This window comes from Jaculus jaculus, chromosome 7 (assembly GCF_020740685.1).
Source record: "Jaculus jaculus isolate mJacJac1 chromosome 7, mJacJac1.mat.Y.cur, whole genome shotgun sequence".
NCBI classification, from domain to species: Eukaryota; Metazoa; Chordata; class Mammalia; order Rodentia; family Dipodidae; genus Jaculus; species Jaculus jaculus.
In genome coordinates, this window is record NC_059108.1 from 95,476,682 (window position 1) to 95,503,762 (window position 27,081).

At 37.9% G+C, this 27,081-nt stretch overlaps 1 pseudogene; it reads left to right on the top strand.

Moving 5' to 3' along the window:
- Positions 1–20,657, top strand: part of LOC101596656 — a 117,852-nt pseudogene extending 97,195 nt beyond the window's left edge.
- The last annotated feature ends 6,424 nt before the right edge of the window (positions 20,658–27,081 follow it).

Sequence of the window (27,081 nt, forward strand, 5' to 3'; positions counted from 1 at the left end):
CCCATAGTTTTTGTCAATCCCAATGATGTTCATACATCTCCATAGTCCAAGATCTTTTAACTGAGCCATAATACCAAAAAATAACCTCAAAAAACCCACAATGGCACAGAGTAAATATTCACACTGCAAAAGATGGCATTGGGCATAGCAAAGAAACATTCAACCAACACAAGATTTAAAACAACCAGGGCAAATATCAAACTCTGTAGCTTCAAGTCCAGCAACTCTAGCCAGTGACAAATCTTCAAGTCTGATAATTCTAACCAGCAAAAAGTCTCTGGCATTCCAATTCCACCCCTCCAGCTAGGCTACTCACAGTCCTGGAAAACTTCATCAGGGCCAGCAGCTCCTTGGCAGCCATCTCATGGTCCCAGCATCTCCGCTAGGTCTCCACTGCAAGCCACGGTTCATCCTCATGGCCCCATGGGGTCTCTATGCAGGCAACCAGCAAACCCATTTCACACTGCCCATGGCCATTTCCAAAACACAAGACCGTGTTGCAAACTCAATGACCCTCTTTCCAGCATTTCTTATACTCCAAGATACCAGGTAGGGTGCCAATTTGTTAATCCAGGGGGAATAAAGCAGACTTTGAAGAACAGAACACTCCTTGAGTACTCAGGCCCCTTCTAAAGAGTCGACATTCTTTCTGTTGCCCCAGCACAGGTCAGCTAGCTCAGTCTCAAAAGTTGTAATCTCTCAGTTGCAGCTGAATGGGCAAGAGTTCACCCAAAGATTTTTCTTTCTGTGCCATATCCCTCTGCTCACACCAGTTCATTTCTACGCAAGGCAACCCTGCACAACTTCTCAGGACATGGGCATAAGAGCAAGCTTCTCACACAAACTGCTAGCCCAGTTCAAGCAAAGCTTTTTCTCATCCTCTAAGCCAAACCTCACAGTCCATAGTGTTTACCACATTCAGGTCTTGCAGCTCAGACCAGAATAGTACACCAAGCTGTACTTACAGCACTGCAAGGCATCTCTTAGGCCAAGGTTTCAAATTCTCCAACATTCCTCTTGAAAATCAGCTCCAAAAGGCCAAGGCCACACAGTCAAGCATCTAGTAACAACCCCACTCCTGGTACCACTTTACTGTTGCAGTCAGGTTCGCATTGCTGGTAGAAATCACCCAACTAAGAGCAGCTTCTTGGAAAAAGAGATTTATTTTGGCTACAGGCTCGAGGGGAAACTCCACGATGGCAGGGGAAAATGATGGCATGAGCAGAGGGTGGACATCACCCCCTGGCCAACATAAAGTGGACCACAGCAACAGGAGGGTGTGCCAAACACTGACAAGGGGAAACTGGCTTTAATACCCATAAGCCCGCCCCCAACAATACACTCCCTCCTGGAGGCATTAATTCCCAAATATCCATCAGCGGGAACTTAGCATTCAGAACACCTAAGTTTATGGGGGACACCTGAATCAAACCACCACAAGAAGTATTTGTTTATTCATTTGACAATTACTTATCGAGCACTTGCCTATCATGTAGAAGGTCTGCTTCCTGATAATCTAGTCTTCACCAGTAAACAAAATCAAAAAGATTCCACCCATGTGTGTATGAATTTATTTTATAGAAGATGCAAAAAGTTAGAAACAAGTAAACATAGTATGTAAGAAAAAAAACTAATAAGGTTTAAATAAATTAAAATTTAATAAATATAAAGTTAAGGCTAAGTAAAGAGATCTAAATGCAGTGGGAAAAAGCATTGCCTAGATCTCATGCTTTTAACTCGAGCCACTGGGTGTATTTTCATTTTCTTCCAGTAAATGTAATTCAGATCAGTAGATGAGTGGGAAAGCTCTACAAATTGATGCTCATCCTCCCTCACATGTAAATGATACACAATTCAATAACCTGGAAATTATACAAATTCAGAGTTAATTAACCTTTACCCAGTCCCTACTATTTGCCATGTTCCTTTGAAAGAAATGACAAAAACTATCAAGTTGATTAAATAACAACCCTGCAAAGCAGTCATCTTTACCCAGGACGCATTGGGAGGTTACATGACTTGCTTGGGATCACATTGAAAATTGATCTAAAGAAGAAATGATAACAATGCAGCTCAAACTACAGGGCCATTTAACAAGTTGATTTGATAGACGCTCCTTAAATTGGTTCATTAATTACTTTTATTTTTGTGTCTTCAAATATAATAATATCAATGAATTATTTTTAAAATCTTAAACTTTTAAAATTTTATTTTATTTTTGTAGTTGAGACCAAATTAATACATTTCTTTTTTTAATTAGTTAGTTATTTATTTGAGAGATATAGAGAAAAGAGAGAGAGAGAGAGAGGAAGAGACAAGTAGAGAAAGAATGTGTGGGCCAGGTCCTCCAGCCACTGCAAACCAACTCCATACACATGTGTCATGTGGTACCCACTTATGTGGGTACTGAGGAATTGAACCTGGGTTGCTATATTTCACAGGCAAGCACCTTAACTACTAAGCCATCTTACCAAACCCAATTCATTCCATTTTATCATGTTTTTATTTACATTTAAGTTTATTTTTATAGTTGAGATATAGTTAGTCTGGACTCTTTATCACTTTTTAATGTTAAATATTTTTTGTTTATTTTTATTTATTTATTTATTTGATAGTGACAGACAGAGAAAGAGGCAGATATATATATATAGAAAGAGAGAGAGAAAATGGGCGCATTAAGACCTCTAGCCACTGCAAACGAACTCCAGATGCATGTGCCATCTTGTGCATTTGGCTGACGTGGGTCCTGGGGAATCAAGCCTTGAACCAGGGTCATAGGCTTCACAGGCAAGCACTTTACTGCTAATCCATCTCTCCAGCCATATATATTTTTTAATTTAAATCATTTTAAGTTCATTGTATGATGATATGTGATGTTACCTGAATTTCTTCTTTTCATTGTTTCAGAAAATAAATAAAGTTTGGTATTTAAGCCTCATAAAAATAATCATTCCAAATTCACTGACAATTGAATTGGTGTATTGGCTCTGAAAGAAGATGTGTATGTGTGTGTGTCATTGTCATAATAATAGAGTAGATGTTGGAACAATTCTTTCATGCCCCATAGTTAAAAATCTTTGATTCTAATGTATAAATTCAAGGTCACTTCACATTAAATACCAGGGAGTAACAAACAAAATAGAAATATAATTCTTTGTATAGAAATCTCCTTAGCTAAAAAATAAAATTATTCAGATATATCAGGAATATGTGCATAACTGCAGATATTTTTACTTGTTTTGACTTTACATCTCTTTGTTTCTGCAAAACAAAGGCTTCCCCTGTTTTCCAGCTTCAGATGGCATTTCCTTTAGTTTCTACAGTGGTTCATTTAATATACTAATTTGACTGGATACACAAATGCCCCAAGAGCTGTCAAAACATTGCTACTCAGTGTGGGTATGAGAGTGTTTTTGAAGAGACAAACATCTGAATACACTACATATAGCTCACCAAACCCAATTTGGAGTGGCATTATTCAACTGAAACCTTGTTGTAAATAAAAGGACCAGCGTAGATGGAACATCCATTTTATCTCTCCAAATAACCAGAACTGCTGGTTCTTTGACCTTTCAAGATGAAACAGGATGCAAACCATTTGCAATGAACCCCATGCTCCAAAAATGCTTGCCTTCTTATGCTGAAATACAACATTGGGTTTCTTGACTTCTCCACTGAGCAGGCCCACAAGTAATGCAAATTCATATTCTCTGTAATCACAAGTGAATACTTACAATAAACTGCTCATGTGGACAGAGAATACACATTAGTAAATTTCTTGTTTTGAAGGATGTGTAAATAGGTCATTTAGCATGAGGCACTGAATTGGATCCCCAGTATCCACATAAAATGCTGGGCATTGGCAATGTGTGTGTAGAGAAACCAATTTTGGATAGATGGAAGAAGGAGGCTCCCTGGTATCTGCTTGTAAGCTACATTAGCGTAATTGGTGAGCTCCAGGGAAGTGAAAGATCCTGTGTTAAGGAAGGTATATGACATCTCAAAACAAGTAGACCATAGATTGCCTTCTCATCACCACATATGCAAACACACATGAGAGGTAACACATATTCACATAGTACACATGCATACACAAGCAAAAAAGACATCTTTGAATTCTTTCCTAATTATATTTAGATAACATCTTCAAACCCATTGCTCTACTGTCTATTTGAGTGAATTCACTATTTTTCATACACTATTATTTCAATCCTCCTGTCCTTCACCTACACTTCAGGTATTTATTTCAGAAGCTACTGACACCTAGTTATCAATATTCAATCACCCTCAGGTATTTGATCACAACAAACATTTATTATCTTACAATTTCTCTATGTTATAAATCTTCCCTTGGCTTTGCAGGGTTTATTGCTGACTTAGAACTGTTGTAAATTGCACTGGGTGCCCTGAATAAAGTTGTAATTACCTGCAGCCTCCACTGAGAGGACTCTTAAATTCCTTTTTGAACATTTATATAGTATACCCTATGAGTTCACAGGAAACTAAAGCACAATTTTGTGTTTGTTACATTTATCTTCCAGAAAGTTTATAAGGCCCTCTTCTCTGAGAGTCAATGGGGTGTGCTTGGGTACAGAAAATGGGGTTCCCAATAATTTCTACTCCATTTGCTGTCCCACTCATCCAGCTGATTTGGCGTCTCAATTTCAATTCTACAGACTTCCCTTATCATTCATTATAGCAACTGGTGATCACAGAAAATGCCTTTAAATTTATTGTATTAGCAGGTAGAAGTTTCTCCATATTTTCACAGAGTTCCTAGAATTTTTAAATTGTGCTTTCTTGAAGGAAAAAATGGGTATGTATTATAGGGAAGAAATCTACTCATGTATGTGTGGATATTCTAGACTCTAAATATTGTCTCAAACCCAAAATGAGACCCAAGGCTGACTCGTTCCCTTTTATTCTTGAATAGTTATTGCATTCATGGCACAACTTATAGCACAACTCTTTTTGAAATTTAATTAAATAATTGAATTAAGATGAATTAAGGTATATTGTACATCATTCATTATCTTGTTGAAAAGCATGCGGTTTTTTGACCTTTTTTCTTATGAACGTAAATTGTGGCACACAGCCATGGTGGGTAACCAAATGCTCTTTGATTGGCTAACAGATCTGCTCCATGAAATGGAACCCATAGCTGGAACACGGAGACAAGTCAGTCTCATGTCCAAATAATGAGTACACTCTCCAATATCAAGTTCCCACCAATCTTAGCTACAAGAGGGCCTAGACCTATTGAATTCCCCCTCAAACAATAATGGTTATCCTATTTATCTGGTGCTGACTTCACTCTCCATTGGAGAATCTGTTTCCCTTTTTCAGATGGATGCAGAACCTGAGGAGAGAATCATACCATTGCACCTCACCAGGGTACTAGTTGAAACCATATAGTAACTGGGAAAATGAACAACAGTGCTGTTCTCTTGGTGAATATAGTATCAGCACAAGGGCAAAGGAGATAGATACAGAAGATACTGAACTCCTACCAAATCATCAGATGCAAAGACACAAAGGTTCCTAAGAGCCCATCACTGAAATAGACCTAAAAACAAACCCAACATGGATCACGGAAATTCACAGAAGAGGAGGAAGAAAGATTGTTAGAGCCACAAGTTGGGAAATAATTCACAGAGACATTGCCTCTTACCCATAACTGATGGCTACCCCCACAAGGCACAACCCACAATCCCCATGGGATAACTGGCATCCCCAATGAGGAAGGTCCCTTCAGAGGGTGAGGACAGGGATGAGGGTAAGGATGGTACCAACATGCACCGTTTACATACTGAGTATGTCCATAACCAACAAACAAAAAATTAGGAATAAGTAGTATTTAAATAAGTCCTTTGATATAGGTATACTGTTTAATAAAGGAAAGTACTAAGTTATTGCATACTTTTAAATGTTTTTATTATTAATATTATTATTATTAACAACATGTTTTGTATAAACACATAATGTGTCACCTCTTTTCCCTTGTTCCCACCCCCATTACATTGGGAGTTATCCTCAGTGGTGTTGCATAGTTTCAAGTGTGCAAATTAAATCAGTAGACCAACAGTCATGATCAATATATATGAATTAAATGCAAAAAAAGGCAAATGAACATTTTCTCTACCCTCCCAAAACTGGAATTCTTTTTCAAAATTTTTATTAACAACTTCCATGATTATAAAAAATACCTCATTATAATAATAATAACCTCCTTCCTCCCACTTTCCCCTTTGAAACTCTATTCTCCATCATATCCCCTCCCCATCTCAATCAGTCTCTCTTTTAATTTTGATGTCAAGACCTTTTCCTCTTCTTATGATGGTCTTGTGGAGGTAGTTTCAGGCACTGTGAGACCATTGATATCCAGGCCATTTTGTGTCTGGATGGAGCAGGTTGTATGGGCCCTTCCTTTGGCTCTTACATTCTTTCTGCCACCTCTTCCACATTAGACCCTGAGCCTTGGAAGGCGTGATAGAGATATTGCAATATTGAGCTCTGCAGTCCCTTCTTTCCAGCACCATGATACCTTTTGAGTCATCTCAAGATCACGGCCATCTGAAAAGAGAAGATTCACTGCTAAAAGTGACAGTACCATTAATATAAGGGTATGAATATTAACAGAAGTCCTTACTGGGCAGTTTGGTAAGCATACTATATACATTTAGCCAGAAAAGAGCAGAAGTTACATCCCTAGGGCTTATGACTACCCCTGTTTTAAGTTTTCAGTATCAGGGATGTATTCCCTCCAATGGAGCAGTCCTCCAGTCCAATTAGAGGGCAGTTGGTTTTCACCATGATAGACATGCCACTCTTGTAACCATTGGCTCATTTTTCCTAGCTGGCCAAATATAAGGCTCGCAGTTTCCACTGTTGAGTATCTTCACTGGTGATTTCTCTTTCTCCCATTGAACTGCATGCAGAATGGCTTCTTCCTGCTCTGTGTCAGCTGGACTACATGGAGGAGGTTATCAGCTCAGTTCTAGCAGGCCATCTCAGTGGCCTTGCAGCCCAAGTATGTGGAGTCTTCAGCAATAGTGTCTTAACATCTATTCCTGGTGGGAAACCAAGGGCCTCAGCAATGGCCTGTAATGTTTTGGGAGCATCAGGGACCTCCCTAGCCAACAATTTACTGGAAGGTGTCCCATCCCTGGCACTGAAAATTTTCCAGCAAAAATCTATGGCTCCTGAGTGTTCCATTGTCCAAAAGCATAGAATTCCATATGATTTATTTGTATCCTCTTAAATTTTGATTAGCTGTCCCTTCACCTTTCCTTTACTGAATCTCTTCTCCAGACCTCATTTTTGGTCTTTTCACCCCCCCCCATTAACCTATTCTTCTACTTACATATATACAACACCATCCTATTAAGTACCCCCATCCATTCCTTTCTCTTTCCTTTATATCTCTTCACTAGCTTACTGGCTTCTGCTACTGAGTGTTTTCCTTCTCACACAGAAGCCCAATCATCTGTAGCTAGGATCCACATATGAGGGAGAACATGTGGCACTTGGCTTTCTGGGCCTGGGTTACCTCACTTAGTATAATCCTTTCCAGATGCATCCATTTTTCTGCAAACTTCATAACTTCATTTTTCTTCACGGCTGAATAGAACTCCATTGTGTAAATGTGCCATAACTTCATTATCCACTCATCACCTGAAGGACATGTAGGCTGTTTCCACTTGTGAGCTATTGTGAATTGAGCAGCAATAAGTATGGTTGAGCAAGTATATCTAAGGTAATGAGATGAGTCCTTAGGATATATGCCTAGGAGTGCTATAGCTGGGTCATATTGTAGATCAAATTTTAGCTGTCTTGGGAACCTCCACACTGATTTCCACAATTCCTGGACCAGATTGCATTCCCACCAACGGTGTGAAAGGGTTCCTCTTTTTCCACATCCTCACCAGCATTTATGCTCATTTGTTTTCATGATGGTAGCCAATCAGATAGGAGTGAGATGGAATCTCAACGCATTTCCCTGATGACTAGGGATGTAAAACATTTATTTAGATGCTTATATGAAATCCATATTTCTTCTTTTGAGAACTATTTAGCCCATTTTTAGTTGGCTTGTTTGATTTCTTATTATTTAATTTCCTGAGCTCTTTGTATATCCTAGATATTAAACCTCTATCAGATGTATATGTGGCAAAGATTTTTTTTCCCATTTTGTAGGTTGCTTTATTCACAGTGTCCTTTGCTGTATAAAATCTTTGTAATTTCATGAGGTACCAGCAGTTAATCTGTGGTTTTATTGCCTGAGCAATTGTGGTTATATTCAGAAAGTCTTTGCCAAGAACAATATGTTGAAGGGATTCCCCTAATTTTTCCTGTAGCATTTGTAGAGTTTCAGGTCTGATGTTAAGGTCTGTAATACATTTAGAATTAATTCTTGTGCATGGACAGAGAGAAGAATCTATTTTCATCAGTTTTCCCAGCACCACTTGCTGAAGAGGCTGCCTTTTCTCCAATGAGTACTTTTGACATTTTTGTCGAATATCAGGTGGCTATAGCTACCAGGACTTGCATGTGGGACCTCTATACTGTTCCACTGATCTACATGTCTGCATTTGTGCCAATACCATGCTGTTTACTTGTGACCTTTCTAATTTCTTAATATAGACATTTAAAGCTATAAATTTACCTCTTACAGCTGCCTTCATTGTGTTCCAGAGATTTGCTGTGTTCTCATTATCATTTGCCTCTATGAATATTTTGATTTCCTTCTGGATTTCTTCATTGACCCATTCATCATTTAGTAGTGTATTATTTAGTTTTCATGACTTTGTGTATGCTCTATAGCTTTTCTTTCTTTTGATTTGTAGTTTGATTCCATTGTAGTCAGATAGAATGCCAGGAATTATTTCAGTTTTCCTGTAGTTGGTAAGTTTTTCTTTGTGTCCTAATATATGGCCAATTTTAGAAAATGCTTCATGTGCTGCTGAAAAGAATGTATATTCTGCAGCATTTAGATGAAATGTCCTGCATATATCTGTTAAGTCCATTCCTTGTATGACCTCATTTAGTCCAGATGCCTCTCTGTTTATTTTTTCCCAGGATGATGTGTCAACTGATGAGAGTGGGGTGTTGAAGTCACCCACTACCACTGTGTTTGGTGTTATCTGTGACTTTAGTTCTAATAGTTTTTGTTTGATGAATTTGGGCACCCCCATGTTAGGTGCTTATATGTTTAGGATTGCAATGTCCTCCTGTTGAAGTGTGCCCTTAATCAATATAAAGTGACCTTCCTTATCTTTCTTGACTAATGTTGGACTGAAGTCTACCTTGTTAGATATTAGGATAGCAACCCTGCTTTTTTGCTAGGTCCTTTTGCGTGAAACACCGTCTTCCAACCTTTCACCCTAAGATAATGTCTATCCTTTGTAGAAAGGTGAGTTTCTTGGAGACAACAAATTGTAGGATCCTGCTTTTTAACCCAGTCTGCAAATCTATGTCTTTTGGTTGGGGCATTGAGGCTGTTGGTATTAAGAGATATTATTGAAAGGTGTGTATTTATGTTTACCACTTTTTTGTACTTCTTCTGGTTCTACCTTTTTTTCTCATGTTAAGTAGTATTTGAGTATTGTTTGTTTTTTCCAGGTTCCTTATATGGGTGCCTTTCTTTCTCTTCCACATGGAGAATTCTTTCAAGTATTTTCTGTCAAGATGGTTTTGTCTTCAAATACTCCATTAGCTTGTTTTTGTCCTGGAATGTCCTTATTTCTCTGTCTATTTGAATGGGTAGCTTTTCAGGATAAAGTGACCTTGGTTGACAGTTGTTATCTTTCAGAACTTGCAATACATTATTTCAAGCCCTTCTGGCTTTTAAAGTTTGACTTGAGTAATCTGCTGTAATCCTGATGGGCTTAACTTTTTAGATAACTTGATTTTTCTCTCTAACTGACTTGAATAATTTTTCTTTGGTTTGTGTGTTTGGTAGTTTGATTTCAATGTGGCGAGGAGAGTTTCTTTCCTGGTTTTGTCTGATTGTTGCTCTAAAGGATTCCTGTATCTGCATTGGCACCTCTTTGCCAATTTGGGGGAAGTTTTCTTCTATGATTTTGTTGAAAATGCCTACTAAGTCTTTGGAGTCAAATTCTTCTCCTTCTACTATGCCTTGAATTCTTATGTTTTGTCTTTTCATAGTGTCCCAAATATCTTGAAATTTTCATTCATACTTTTCTATTAGTTTGTCTTTCTCTTTGTTGGACTGTATTAGATCTGCCACCTGGTCTCCTAGCTTAGATATTCTGCCCTCTCCTTCATCCATCCTACTGGTGAGATTTTCTACAGAGTTTTATATTTCATTAACTGTGTTCTTCATTGCTAGTAATTCTGACTGGATTTTCTTTATTATTTCTGTTTCCTTATTTATATCTTGTATTGGCCTCTTTATTTCATTAAATTAAATTGTTGTTGTATGTCTTCTTTGATTTCCTCTTTCATTCCTTTGATTTCCTCTTTTATTCCTTTGATTTGCTCTTTGACTTCTTTGAACATTTTTACAATCATTCTTTTGAAACCTTTCCCAGGCATTTCCTCTAACTTGTTCTCACTGGAGGTCATTTCTGATGCATAAATACTTTTTGCTGGATTTATGTTGTCTTGATTTTTGGTGTTTCTTGTGTTATATATATTTTTGCATCTTGGATTAATTTAATACTTGGATTTTCTAGTTAGCTGAGTATTATTGGATGTATCAATCATTCTGATGTTACATATCTGCAGGGTAGGAGCTTAAGGTGCTAGCTGTGGTTCTTAAGACTCTCAGAGTATCTACAATAGTGAACTTAGGTGTTGGGTTTGCCTGCCATGTGATTATTCAAGTAGGCTGAGTGGAACAAAATACAGATAGATTCTAAAATTTAACTAAACAATGTATACATTCAATGCAAAACAGCACAGAGTATTCATATAAAAGTAGGTATTATGACAACCAGATCCTCTATCAACAAGGAGGTTAAGACTTCTGGTCTGTAGAGGGTTCCAAGTCAGCTTGTGACCAGGTGAGACCCTCCCCTAATGTACAACAGAAGAGGAAACAAAGCCACTACTAATCACGAAGCAACAAATAACAAGCCTAAAATATAGCTTATTTAAGAATGGCAAATCTGACCATCCATCAGATTTAACATATAATTTATCCTGATATGGAAGGTGCAATTAGCACTTCTGGTTCAGGCCTATATGCCAGGTTTATTAAGTATATACTGACCTGGTTTAATCTCACTTAACTTTTGTTATGATTTTGGTCTCAGTTATGCTGCACTCCTGCTTGGGTCCCTCTTTGGTGCACTGTGGGTTCAAGTAGGCTGGCTGGGTCAATGGATCACTGCTCTGTTTGCTAGAGCTGGGCACTGGCTATTCTTGTGGCTCAAGCCAAGCCTGGCAGCTGTTGCTCCAGAGACCTGGTGCCGCCACTGCTAGAGGCTTCACTGCTGGAGCTGCTTCGGCCTGCCTGTGTCAGCTCTGGAGGCTCTGGATCTCTCCTAATTCTCTGTTGCCATTTTAATTTCTTATACACCTCACTTTTTAGTAAAAGTGTGTATTTTGCTGGTGGTTTTTGGTGTTGTTGTTGTTGTTTGGCTTTTTCTCCCCTAGGCTGCTTTGGCATGGTTCCTATGCCACCATCTTAACTGGAAGTTAAAACTGAAAAATTTTCAAACATTGGGAGAATAAGTAATTTCATTTAGATTTTTAAAGTATTTTTGTAAATGTCTCCAGATAGATTCAATTAATTTTTTTCTATCCTGTCTTTTGCATGTTCTCAAATATAAGGTGATTATAATTTTAGGTAAAATTTGCAATTCATTTAAAATTACCAGTATCATTTTGTTTGAAAATTAAATGACATGTCATAAGGCTTAATAGTTAAGACACTTGCCTGCAAAGGCAAAATACCCAGGTTTGATTCCCCAGGACCAACATAAGCCAGATGCACAAGGTGGCACATGCATCTGGAGTCTGCTATCAGCAGCTGGAGGCCCTGACACACCCATTCTCAATCTCTCTCTGTCTCAATTAATTAAATAAATAATAAAATATTTTTAAATTATAAAAATGAGTGTATTTGCATTCAATAAGCAGTGAATCCAAAGTATATTCCTATAGAAATAATCAGAGTTCAAGTGCTTGCCCTGATTGAACATAAAGGGTAGATTATTACTCTATATTTATTTAGATGAAATGTTTTTATAGAAGTCCAGATAATTTTCAAATATTTATTTTATCCATTTCTTTCAGATTATCCAATTTTGTGGCATACAGGTTTTAGAAGTATGTCCTGATGACTCTTCCAATTTAATTGATGTCTGTTGTGACTGCTCCTTTTTCAATTCTGATTTTGCAAAGAACAAACTATTCATTTCATCAATTTTCTTAATTGTTTTCATAGTTTCAAGCAGAGAGAGAGAGAAGCACAAGCCAAAAGCCACACCATACAGCACACTTCAGGAACTCCAGCTAGGCAATTTGCATACCTTTAGACTGAAATCTGAAACCCAAGACCACACCTTAAAATAGACCCAGTCCAATTTATAATCCAATATTACAAACAACAAAGATTATAGCTAGAGTTTAGCAAAGTGAGGCTCATGGTCTAGCTTATCAGTCTTCAAGTTTACATTAGTACTGAAATGTGTATCTCTATATACATTGTGTCTTCAATTACTGGCCACACCTTCTAATTAGGCCCTACTAAAACAACAACACATCTAGTGATGCAAAAAAGAAAAGTTTGTGGTTAGTTCTGTGCATGATGTATTCCACTATACTTTAATGAGGAATGATCAGGTAACTTGTCAAAGTTCATAGATACCACTGATAGAAATTGAATTCTTTTTCATTATTCTATAGCTTTTGGTAGAAACTAACAGGGCCCTATCTCACTCTAATCCTTTTACTCCAGATTACTAGTCTATATTTCATACTTTCAATCCCATAGGCATCTCTATTTAGTCAATATATTATATGGTTATTCTATAAATACTGCATACAAGTAATGTGTACTTAGAAGACATATCCCATGAGGCATCAGTACTGCTTTCATCTGTTTGACAATGTGCCCTTACATCCCAGCTGTGCTACTCATTAACAGAAGAAGGTGGGATAAATTATATAAATATTTATTACATCTCTTCTCATACATGTGTTTAATAGCAATAATAGCAACAATATGGCTGTTTAGATTAAATTACTATTACCTACTACTTGCATTTAGTAGACAGTATATTACTGCTACATGTATGTTATCATGCTTTGAAAATAGAAGTTTAAACAAAGTTTCTCTATGTCTTAAAATAAGGACTAATTAAGCAAGGTTAATGACTCAAGATTAATTTGTTTATGCTTATTGTTTCAATAGACATTTTTAAAATTTTAATTCATTTTAAAGTTCTTAAAGTGTTAAAATTTATGAATCGTTCAAAAATGAGTACATTTTCAAAAAGTTTCCCTGGGATAATTTCTTTATTGTTTTTTCATAATTACTTTATCTAATATGATAAAATATCATTCAAAGAATGGTGTAAGTGTTTAGTTATTTTTCCTTAGTCAGTGGAAGTATAGAGTCTGTGAAGCAAAGTTAACTTCAGCTTTCAAGTGTGGCTTTGACAATGTGACTCTTCATCCTGGTGAGACATTTGTGGTGATAGTTTGGCTAGTCCGTGGACTTTAGCTCTCATTTAACAAAATGAAATGGCTGACCCAAGGTTACTATCTCTCCAAGAAGATAATCATTAACAATTCATGGGAGAGCGGCCTCATAAGGTCAGTGGTGTGCTCATCTCATATTTCTTCACATCAGTGCACAGAATCGGAAGGTAATTGAGCAAGTTAGTACTTTCCTTTCAGCACCAAGGATTTGTTGATTGTTGGTTGATTGGGAGAGTGACATTAATGTAATACTGTGTCCTTCACATTTCTGTCCTGTGCAAGTGAAGACAGCATTTTATGTCAAATCAGGTTTATCTTACTGAAAGAATGGAGAGGAGTTGCACAGATTCAATGAAATCCTTTTGCCTTTAGAGGATGGATTACACTTTTTACGAGAATAGAGTATTAAGCTAATAGCTTTCAGGCCAGTGATGTATTTCTAAGGCCAAAAGAGCTGGTGAAGTCTCCTGTGCCTCTTTTCTTGCTTTTATTGAATATTTTATCATTCAGAATACTACCTTGAGCTTGTTACTGCTGAAGCAAGCCCTAAAATCCAACAACATAATGCAGAGCAAAGAGAATCCCATTTTTATACATCTACCAAAAAAATACAAACTCATAGCCCTACTTTCCACAGACATGCGCAAGGAGCAAAACCTAGCATTTGCTCATCATCAGGCTGAGGATTTCACATTGCTGTGGCTTCATAAGTGACGATCTGACTAAAATTTCTTATTACTGGTTTAAAAATAACTCAAGCCAGGCATGGGGCTCATATCTTTAATCCTAGCATTTGGGAAGTTGAGGCTACATAATAAGATCCAGAACAAGCGGAACTACAAGAAAATAGTTTGATGAGAGAAAATTATCTAAGATGGACTCCAGAGAAAAAATGTCAAGCAGTGTATATGGTGGACATCTGTGTATATATTTGTATGTTCATTTAACATGGATATATAGCATTGCATTTAATGTAAATATATTATATATGCCAAATATATTATATGCATATTTCCAGATGTATGTAAATATGTGTAAAACATTATATATTTTACTATATAAGTACTATAATTAAGTATAAATTTCATAATACATATTTAATACCATATAAAGGCTAAATACATTATGACTTTTTAATGTTTATATGTTATTTGACTGATATAATAAAAAATTACATACTATAATTTTGGGGAATAAATCTGATTTAAATCACTTGAATTAGGCAGTGAAAAAGTACTAGCAGATGTTTCCAATGCTAAATAAGTCCTTAATTTACATTTTCCTTTTATTAGGTTGATGTGGTTCATAATTTGTATCACATGAAGATATCCATCTTTTCTCCCACAAAGACTGTAAGATAGGAGGCACATCTTCAAAATTTACATTTTACATAGTTAATTCCCACATCCTTAACAGAGGAGTTTTCTTCGTTGCAAAACTGGCATCAGGCTATGTGATTGATATCTATTTCAAGAGGTGAAGAAATAAGGTACAATTTGTAGTTTAGGAATGAGAGCACTCCAATGAAGAAAAGGTAAAGGACTCATTGTTCTTAGAATAAGAAGCTTGTCCATTTCTTAGTGAAACTGAAGGGAAAATTTATTTTTTTATTTATTTGTTCTTCAATGATGACTATTCATATTACTTAAATTTTAATATAAAATTACTAAGTAAAATGAGCTGGACTTTGAAAGACAACTAGGATATTTCTTCCTCATACTCAGATTTTAGATTAAATACAAAATATTGGGGATGGGGAGATAGCTCAGTTAGCAAAATATTTGCCTCACAAACATGCAGGTCTGAGTAACCACATTAATGCCAGGCAGAGTGGTAAAAATATATAATCTTGGTGTTGAGGATACTGACATAAGAGAAGGCCTGAAACTCATTGTCCAACCAGTCTAGCCTAATTATTGAGCTCCCAGCTACTGAAATAGATGGAATTCTTGAGCATGGGACCTAGAGTTTTCTTTGGGTTTTCACATCTACACAATCATATGTACACACATATGTACTTGCACCTATGAACACATATATGTATGCAGGCACATGACACACACACACATACACATGCAATTACCAAACCATAACATACTAAGACTTGAAAGAAGGGAGATTAATTGGGTCTGTGACACATGAGAGGGGGAAATGCCAATAAAAAAAGGGTAATGGGAGTTGAATATGAACAAAGTATGCTCTATGCATTACACAAACATTGCGATTAAGCCCATTATTTCATGTAATAAATGAAGGCTAAAAAACATAGACAATGACCACTAATTAGTTCAAAGGATGACTATGAGAGATAAGGGATTTTTGAATAGAAGATTAGCTGATAAGGTCACATAAAGGTTAATTGTTTACAATATTCTTCTAGATTAATATTCTGTTTTGTCACTGTGACATCTCTCTCCCTGGAGACAGTACTTTGAACATTTCAAAATGAACTCCAGATGGTTCTCAACTAATGGTGGTTTGATTTATGACATATCAATTTTATAGTGGTTCACATGCAATTATTCTTTTTTCACTTTCTGGACAATGTTTAACATTTATATGAGGCATCAATTTAAAAATTGCTTTGATTAGATTGTTTTCCTACAAAAGACTAATAAAAGTGTTAAGACCACGTTAAGTTATAATGGTTTTTATGAAAAGTGTACTTCTAGTTTATAACATTATCAACTCGCTTGTTCTGACAGTGTTTCAGAAAAACATCTGTAAATACTAATTATTATTGCAAATATAAATGAAACTTCATTTATAATTTTGAAATTATTAAGAGCATGTGATACTTCTGCTTTTTTTAAATAATGGGTTGCATTATCTTAATTAATTAATGGAGGCAACTAAAATGTTCAAAAATTGAAAACTACAAGTATATAAATATAGCATTTACTTCCTAAATTCATAAACTGAGACAAAACAGCAAATAGAGTGTGTAAACAATATAGAGTTGGTAAAATCTGGCAATAATAATCTGTTTCTAAATAAGTAATAAGAAAAATCTAAGTTAAAAGAAATGCATAGTGGATTTCCGGAGTTGCTCACTCCTGCTGTGCCACAGCATTCACTGCAGCCTTGGATCTTAGCACAAAACAAGTGCACTTGAAACTGTGCATGTCATCACACCAAGAAACACCCATATTTCCTGAAAACTCTGGCTCACAATGAAAATAGCATTTCTGAATTGCATTGGTTTTACTGTACTTACAAAATTTTCTGAACTTATAGAATCATAATAATTTAATTACAGAAAGCAAATACTTTGAATTTTTTACTAAGAATATGTGACATTCTATTAAAATATCAATAGATGCCAAATTCTTTTTTTTTTTTTTTTTTTTTTTTTTTTTGAGATGGGGTTGCACTCTAGCCTAGGCTGACCTGGAATTCACTATGGAGTCTCAGGGTGGCCTCGAACTCTTGGCGATCCTCCTACCTTTGCCTCCCGAGTGCTGAGATTAAAGGCGTGCACCACTACGCCTGGCATTCCAAATTCTTAATATCTTTGGCTTAGTTTATGTTAGAATTTTGTTGTTGTTTGTTTTTGAGTGAGAGTCTCTCTCTAGCCAAGGCTAACCTTGAACTCATTATGTAGTCTTAAAATTGAATCAAACTCATGGCAATCCTCTTACCTCTGCCTCCCAAATACTGGGATTAAAGGCATGCACCACCATGTCTGGCTAGATTTCTTGATTTACAATATGTTTTTAAAGTTGTAATAGTTATTTGATTGTTGCTATGAAAAAACACCCAACAAATGCAACCTAAAGAAGAAAGAATATATATTGCTTATGGTTTAAAGTGGCACTGTCCATCATTGTGGGAAACATCTTAATTGAGAACAAGTTGCATAAATATATACTTACAGCTATCTCATCCCTTAATTATGAGTGAAAAATACTAGATTATTGGTAAAAGGCCTGTTTTGATGCTTTCATCATTTACTTTGTATGCTACTTATGAGAAAATATCTTTATAATGAACACTTATTTCTGCCCTTTACAGAATGGAATAATTTTTTTTTTTAAATTTAATTTATTAGTTTTCTTTTCAGTAAATACAGGCAGTTTGGTACCATTATTTAGGCTCATCTGTGATCTACCCCCTCCCATTAGACCCTCCTTATTATTGAAAATGGGTCGTGCATTGTGGAGTTAGCCCCCAGTTATTAGTATGATAAATGTCTCTGAAAATCATGACCCAACATGTAACTCTGACATTCTTTCCGCCCCCTCTTCCGCAAGATTTCCCTGAGCCATGTTGGGTTCATTTTTGGTCTGCTTCAGTGCTGAGGTGTTGGGGGCCTCTGAGGCTCTGGCTCTCTGTTAGAGCAAGATGTTTGTATTTATATGCTGTACAAACTTGCTGATAAAATCCTGCTCACTTATACACAGCACTCATATAATAGCAGCTATTCCCCCAAAGGTTCTCTGTAAAAGGTGAATTAGTTTCTCTGGTTGAAATTATCACTGCAAGTGGCTTAGATTATACTTGGAAGAACAGTTTAAGAGAGGGATAAGTGAGTGCCGATTTCTACTATTCGGGGGAATGATGGTACTTTTGTCTTAAGGTAATTCTTTTGTTTTTCTTTTTTCTTTATTAAGTTCACAGCCTATTAAGCCATTTAAACTTTTAAGAACATCAATTGAAAAAAATAATTAAATCTACTGCATTTAAAAATAACATTGAAGGTCTGGAGAAATGGCTTAATGGTTAAGTGCTTGCCTGTGAAGCCTGAGGACCGAAGTTCGAGGCTCTATTCCCCAGGACCCATGTAAGCCAGATGCACAAGGTGGTGCATGCATCTGGAGTTTGATTGCAGTGGGAGGCCCTGGTATGTCCATCCTCTCTCTATCTGCCTCTTTTTCTCTGTGCCTGTCTGTCACTCTCAAATAAAGAAATAAAAATAAAGAAAAAACATTAAAAACACTGAAATATTTTTCTTAAAAGTTCTGCATAATACTCACTTTTCTGCTCTCTCTCTCTCTTCCTCTCTAATAAATAAAGAAATAAATAAAAATAAAATCTTACAAAAAAACAGGAGGAGAAATTGCTTAGTGGTTAAGGTGCATGCCTGCAAAGCCTAAGTACCCCGGTTTGATTCTCCAGGTCCCACATAATCCAGATGTTTGTGGTGGCACATGAATCTAAAGTTTGTTTTCAGTGACTAGAGGCACTGGTACACCTATTCTCCCTCTTTCTATCTCTCTCTCTAATAAATAAGTAAATAAAAATAAAATCTTTAAAAAAGTTCTGCACTGATTAATTCTATTACAGCAATGACAGGTACATTTCATGCCAATGATTTTTTTTAATACTGCTCTAAATTAGATGTGAATTCATGCGCCATAACTCAGGATTTGATTGCAACTAACACGTATCTATTTCATAATAAATGAACATTTTGAAAGATAAAATTTGAAAGTGAACTATATTAATATTGACTTAGGAGGGCTCGGAAACCTCAGTAAAATTTGATGTAAATGCTCCTTCTTTTTACTTTATTTAATGTTTATCTTTTATATCTACAATATAGAAAAGGCTAATGAATTTTCTGAGAGATTTCAAATTAACTAGTTAATCAAATTAAAATTTTAAATGAAGGTTATTTTGCATGGTTAAAATGCTATTAATTTGAACAACTAATACTATGTGAAACTATCACTCTACTCCAAGATACACTTGTTATAAAAATCAGAACTTTTGGGCATGGCCCCGCCCCCACCAAGGCGTAGGGTGGAGGACGCTAAGCAGCAGTGGGAGCGTGGTTCCGGGGGGCAGAGGCTCCCTGGCTGCGGGGCGTGCGCTGGGCATCCCGCCAGCACCGAGGCGGGTCCCCATGCGCTCGTGCCATGGCGGGCCTAGGCGCCATGCGCTCCCACTACTGCGCGCTGTTGCTGGCTGCGGCGCTGGCGGTCTGCGCCTTCTACTTACCTGAGTTCGGGCCAGGAGACCTTCTCCAGCACCACCAAAAGGCTGAAGGAGGCCCGCGCCGGGCTCCCCGCCATGCCTTCGCCACCTGCGTCCGAGCTGGCCTGGGCTCCTTGGCACGGGCCCTGGTCGCAAAGGCCAAGAGCCTGGAGGGTGGCGGCATTGGACAGGTAGACTACCATCTGCTGACGAAGTTCACCAAGGCCGAGAACAACTCCGGGCTACAGACCCAGGCCCGCGTCGCGCTGAGCTCGCTGCTGCACCTCGCCAAGTTCGAGGTGTACGAGGTCCTTAACCTGCACTTCGTGAGCGAGGAGACCAGCCAAGACGTGGCCAAGGCCCTGCTGCGGGAATTCAAGTGCAGGCTTCAAGTGCAAGGTCATCTTCCACGATGTGGTGGTGCTCACAGACAAGCTCTTCCCAGTCGTGGAGGCCATGCAGAAGCACCTCAGTGCTGACCTACTGCACCGACTCCATCTTCTTCCTCCCGGTTGCCATGCATCGGATCATGCCCAAAGACATCCAGCGGATCATTCAGCTGGACCTTGACCTGAGGTTTAAGACCAACATCCATGAGTTGTTTGAGGAGTTTGACAATTTCCTGGCAGTCATTGGCATAGCTAGAGAGATGCAGCCGGTGTACAGGCACACTTTCTGGCAGTTTTGCAATGAGAACCCCAAGACCACGTTGGAGACCCTCCACCTGAGGGGCTTCCTGGCTTCAACAGTGGAGTGATGCTGTTGAACCTGGAGGCCATGCGCCAGTCCCCACTCTACAGCCACCTGCTGGAGCCCGCCCGCGTGCAGCAGCTCACTGACAAGTACCACTTTCGCGGCCACCTGGGGACCAGGACTTCTTCACCATGATTGGCATGGAGCACCCGGAGCTCTTCCACGTGCTGGACTGCACCTGGAACCGGCAGCTGTGCACCTGGTAGAGGGACCATGGCTACAGCAACGTCTTCCAGGCCTACTTCCACTGCAAGGGCCATGTCAAGATCTACCACGGGAACTGCAACGCCTCTATACCCGAGGACGACTAAGCGCGCTGGGCCCCTGCCAAGCCCTGGGGCCTCCGGGCTGAAGAAGGAGGGGACACTGCGCAGAGAGCCTCGTACCACGGGCCTCCCTGCTGGTCACTACGCAAAGCACTGCTGGTGCTCAGCCTTTTTTCCTTCAGGATGCCAGGCGGGCTTCATGAAGGTCAGACACATAGACATCTTCCTGTACACTGAGAAACAGCATTTGAAGAGAAGGAAGGAAATGGCATCCATGCCCAAAGGAATAAAAATCTTTCTAAAGAACTTGCTTTCCTTAGACCAAATATAAGTTTCATTTACATGGCCAGGTTTCTTCTGTTTTGTGAGAAAGAGCAAACAACCCCAGTTGCTGCTAGTGAGCCGAACGAGTGAGGCAGGGCTCTGCCATGCAGATCAGAGTCTAAGACTCCAAAGGAATGCCACCCTTCCACATTCTCGTCCAAGAGGTCATCCACCCCTTCCCAGGATGTTCATGTTGCTTGGTGTGGGCTTCAAGAGTGCCACCTCTCTAGAGAAGGCCTACTGGGCTGACTGGGACCCACTAAGTCTCCTTACTGTAGCACCCATAGCTGTCACCTTCTGGTTACGTCACAGCATGCTGCTTTCCCGTGTCGTCCAAGCCCACTCCAGGTGGCCTGTCCATACTAAAGAATGAAGTCCACCATCAAAGAACAGAGATTGGGGTTGGAGAGATGGCTTAGCGGTTAAGTGCTTGCCTGTAAAGCCTAAGGACCCCGGTAGGAGGCTCAATTCCCCAGGACCCACGTTAGCCAGATGCACAAGGGGGCGCAGGTGTCTGGAGTTCGTTTGCAGTGGCTGGAAGCCCTGGCGCGCCCATTCTCTCTCTATCTGTCTCTCTCTCCCTCTCTCTCACTCTCAAATAAGTAAATAAAAAAATGAACAAAAAATATTTAGAAAAAAAGAACAGAGATTGGCCATGCCAAGACATGTAAGAATTGTTCATGTTGGTAAGCTTCACTCCAAAGAGCAACCCAGAAGTTCATGAATTCTTGGAGAAGATATGGCTCCTAGCCTTATCATCATTCTAATCTGCTTTAAAAAACGTACTTTTTTATTGCAAGGTGCCAGGTCCTATACCTTCACAGAGATGAGTGTCATTTCTGTGTTTCTTCTTGTGCTGCACTCTGCTATGAGCAGGCTGCGAACATGAAGCCCCTATTGATCCATGACATAGAGTCCAGCAGACGCCTTCAGGCGAGAAATGTGGAATTTCCATTTTACTTTATTTCTATTTCATTTACTCTTTAATTTCTTTTTACGGTGAGAGAGAATAGCTAATAAATAATCTTTGTGGAAAAAAATCATAACTTTATATTTTCTTGGCATTTTATCTGATATCAACCAACAGAAGAATAGTGACTATCACTCTACTCCAAGATACACTTGTTATAAAAATCAGAACTTTATGTTTTCTTGGCATTTTATCTGATATCAACCAACAGAATAGTGATATCAGTCTTAATATTTGGTATTTTGGGGAATAATCTTCCTTAGCTTAAATGTATTGATTTTTAAATTTGTTACTTAATGTTTTATTTATCTGTCACACAGAGAGAGAAACAGGGAGGGGGGGATGAATATGGGCGTTGCAGGGCCTTCAGCCACTGTAAATGGATTCCACATGCATGTGCCGCTTTGTACATCTGGCTTATGTGGGTATTAGGGGATCAAACCTGGGTCCTTTGGCTTTTCAGGCAAGTGCCTTAACTGCTAAGTGATTTCTGCAGCTCAAATGTAGTGCTTTTTAGATCAGTGGTTTGAAATATGAATTTATATCATTTATACATGAGGTTGTTATACTGTTCAGATATTTAAAAATAGATTTAATGAATCTACTTGTGTTATATTCTCTTGGTATAGCCTAATGATATGTATATGTGCTGTGTGGTACACTGTGACATTGAATTTTTTTTTCTCTGAAATGTTTTTTGCTCTTTCATCATTGTGCTTCCAAGCTTAGATTAGATATAAAATATAAATAAAATTAGATAAAATTAGATATAATAGTTTAAAAATTTGGATTATATGCATAGAAACTTTATGTCAAACATTTTGAATATATTTTTATTATTATTTTTTCTGATGTCATAGAAGCATCCACATTTTTCTTTCAGTTACATTGTTCTGAACTAAATTAACACAAGTGAATATACAGTACTGGATTAAATGATATATAATTTTGAATATTACATGGAGTTTAATGTTCTATTTTCTATAAGAAATATATTTTACTTGTGTCTACATAAATATAACTCATAAATGAATTGATTCTGCTTTTTTGTTTGTTTTTCTCAGGCTGGGTTTCACTCTAGCCCAGGTTGATATGGAATTCACTATGTAGTTTCATAGTAGTATTGAACTCATGGCAATCTTCCTACCTCTGCCTCCCAAGTGCTGGGGTTATAGGTGTGTGTCACTATGCCAAGCTTTGATTCTGCTTTTTAAGCTGCAATAAAGCATTTAAGGTTTATTTTCCTTGCCCTACTCTGTAATATTTGGCACTGTTATTGTGCATACTTATCTTTGTGGCAGTACCATTTGTGGTAGTTTGATTCGGGTGTACCCCATAAACTTATGTGTTCTGAATGCTTAGGTTCTCAGCTGGTGGAAATTTGGAAATTAAAGCCTCCTGGAGGCAGTGCATTTGTGGGGGTGGGCTTATGGGTGTTATATTCAGCTTCCCCTTGCCAGCATTTGGCACACTCCTACAGCTGTTGTCTACCTGATGTTGGCCAGAAGGGGATATCCACCCTCTACTCATGACATCATGGAACTTTCACTCAAGTGTATAAGGCCAAAGAAGTTCTTTTCTCCCACAAGCTACCGCTAGCTGGCTGTTTGTGTAGTAACTTGAAACTAAGTGCAGTAGTATATTGGCACCTGGAGTTGGTGATGTTATTTTTAGAAATCTGACTGTGTGGCTTTTGGTCTTTTTGGACTGATTTAAGGGAGGAATATGGAATTATTTGAACCATTGTCCCAAGAGATACCTTACAGTGGTATAAGTTCAGCTTAATGAACTATTTTTGTCAGAATTGAAAGACATGACTTCAGAAGAACTATGGTCTGTATGGTTTGACTCACGAGAGGAAGAAAGAGCTTTGTCTGGACTGGAATAAAGGAAGGTTGTGTTAGATAATTGCTGTTATGCCTACACCCTGAGAACGAACTTGTGAAGGGTTGCATTGCATATAAATGGACTGGTGTGAACTGAAGGATATGGCACAGAAAGAAATGAAATATTTGGTCCAGAGCTGCTGCCCCTTCAGCTGCATTTATTTGAGAGATTACAACCATTGAGATTGGGCCAGTTGATCTGCATTGGGACAAAAGGAAGAATGCAGACTCATCTGAAGTGGTCTGAATACTAAAGGAGTGTGCTATTCTTCAAAGTCTGCTTTACTCCCCCCTTGATTAACAAGTTGGTACCCACCTGGTACTATAGAGTATAACAAATGTGGGAAAGAGAAGGCTGGGTTTCTTATGAAGCTGTCTTTGGGACCCTTTTGCTTGCCTGTAATTCTTTTGTGTCCATGATTTTTCCTCAGATTGTGCCATGCTAAGAAGGCATTCATTCACTGGATGTATGCCTTGCCTCAACTCCAACTTTCCCACCTTCATAACAATGATCAAAATAAATTGCTATTCATTACAGAGTCAGTTTACATTATTTGGTTACAATAACAAAAATTAATTAAGACAGCTTAATATAATGTTTTTCCTTGTATATGACTCAATCATTCTTTCCCTTCCTATAAGAAACAATAATTAGAAGAGAATACAGTGACATCCTGCATATTGCTTTGACTGGCATGATTATGTTTTAATTTGCTATTTTAGTTCTATTAATAGGAATTTAGAAATGTCTAATCTAGTATTTTCATTTGTGTTTGCTGTCAAACCCACTAGGTATGATGGCACATGCCTTTAATCACAACAATTCGGAAGCACAGGTAGCAGGATCACTGTGAGCTCAAGGCCACCCTGAGACTACACAGTAAATTCCAAGTCAGCCTGAGCTAAAGTAAGACCCTATCTCAAAAATAAATAAATAAGTAAATAAAACCTCCATGACAGGGACCAAATAGAAGCTCACTGCAGTTTCTCAGCTTCTTCATTGTTTCTCATTCAAAGACACCCTGGACTGGACATTACACATCACTAGCTACTTGATTATCCAGTACATTTTTGTAACATTTCTATGAAATAGTCACTTTTTAATAAGTATTGAAAATCATTATAATAATTCAACCAGTTATATCAACTCTGAAAGATCAAACATATAGTAAACCATAAGTTAAAATTAAAAATTAGAAATAATGGTAAGGCTGGAGAGATGGCTTAGTGGTTAGGCACTTGCTGGTGATGCCTAAGGACCCTAGTTTGAGGCTTGATTCCCCAGGACCCATGTAAGCCAGATGCACAAAATGGCACATGAATCTGGAGTTTGTTTGCAATGGCTACAGGCCCTGGCATTCCCGTTCTTTTTTTCTCTCTCTGCCTGTTTTTCTGTTGCTCTCAAATAAATAAATAAAAATGAACAAAAAATTAAAAAAATAATGCTTGATGGATGAAAAGTTTTTTTTTTCCTTTGTGATATTAGTACATGTTCTATGTCTTCTTTCAGTGCTTTTTATTTTATTGATATTTAAATTACTTTTTTAAAAACCAGCTTTTTGCCTTATCAATTTTCTTAATTGTTTTCTTAGTTTCCAATTCATTCATTTCTGCTCTCATCTGTTTGTAGATTTTTCTTTTTTTTTTTTCTTTTTTTTTTTTTTGTTTTTTTGAGGTAAGGTCTCACACTAGTCCAGGCTGACCTGGAATTCACTATGTAGTCTCAGGTGGCCTTGAACTCATGGCGATCCTCCTACCTCTGCCTCCTGAGTGCTGGGATTAAAGGCGTGTGCCACCACGCCCGGCTGTTTGGAGATTTTTGAGTTGAATTCTTCTTGCTTTTCCAATGTCTTTAGGTGGATGGTTAGGTTGTTGATTTAGGATTTTTCTGTCTTTGTTATGAAGGCATTTAATGCTATGAACTTTCCATTAAGGACCACCTTCATTGTGTCCCATAAGTTTTGGTGCGCTGTGTTCTCATTGTCATTCATTTCTAGAAATTTTAGGATTTGATTTTTTTATTTTGTCCACTACCCATTTACTGTTTAAGAATGCGTTGCTCAGTTTTCAGGGGCCGATAGGATTTCTGGTAGGTCTTTTGTTGTTAATTTCTAGCAATCCAGCATTGTGATTTGATATCATGCAGTAAATTATGTTGATCTTCCTAAACATATGGAGGCAGGCTTTGTGACCCAGTATATGATCTATTTTAGAGAATGTTCCATGGGCTGCTGAGAAGAATGTGTAGTCTGTGGATTTGGGATAGAATGGTCTATGGATGTCCATGAGGTCTAATTGTTTCTATGGTTTTCTTGAACTCTCACTTCCCAGTTGATTTTCTGTTTGGATGCTCTATCTGTGATGGTGTTGGTGGTTATTTCTGTTTTGTTGTCAAAGAGGTTTTCTTTTTTTGAAATTGGGTGCCACTGTGTGTGGTGCATAAAGGTTTATGATTGTGATATCCTCTTATTGGTCTTTCGTTTGATAAGTAGGACATGGTCTTCTTTGTCTTTTTTGATTACTTTTGGTTTGAAGTCTATTTTTCTGATATTGGTATAGCTATGCCTGCTTGCTTCTTATTCCCATTTGCTGGGATTATCACTTTTCCACCCTTTCAACCTGAGTAGGTTTCTGTCTTTGGTGGTGGTGAGGTGGGTTTCTTGAAGACAACAGATTGAGGGGTCTAACGTTCTGACCCACCCTGCCAGCTTATGTCTCCTGATGGGTGAATTAAGGCCATTGATATTTAGGGTAATGACTGTGAGGTTTGATTTTATCTCTGCCATATCATGGTGGTTTATGTGGTTTAGTGTTTTCTTAGACCTTACAGTGTTCCATTCCAGGCCCTTCTGGCTTTCAGGGTTTCCATTGAGAAGTATCTAGTAATTCTGATGGGATTACCTTTATATGTAATGTGTTGTTTTTCCCTAGCTGCTTTTAGAACTTTCTCTTTGGTATCAATATTTAGAGTATTAATGACAATATGTCTTGGAGAACTTCTCCTTTGGTCCAGTCCATTCAGCGTTCTGCTAGCTTCTTGTAACTTGATGGGTCTTTCTTTCAAGAGAATGAGAAAGTTTCCTTTGATAATTTTGTTGAATAAGTTTTCCATGCCTTTGGTCTGAATTTCTTCCCCTTCTGATATTCCCATGATCTGAATGTTGAACTATTTAAGGATATGCCACAATTCTCTCATGTTCTGTTCACAAAACTTTTTGAACTTATTGAAACTTTTGGACTCACAAACTGTTTCTTCTGTTTTGTCTTCCAGTTCTGAGTTTCTATCCTC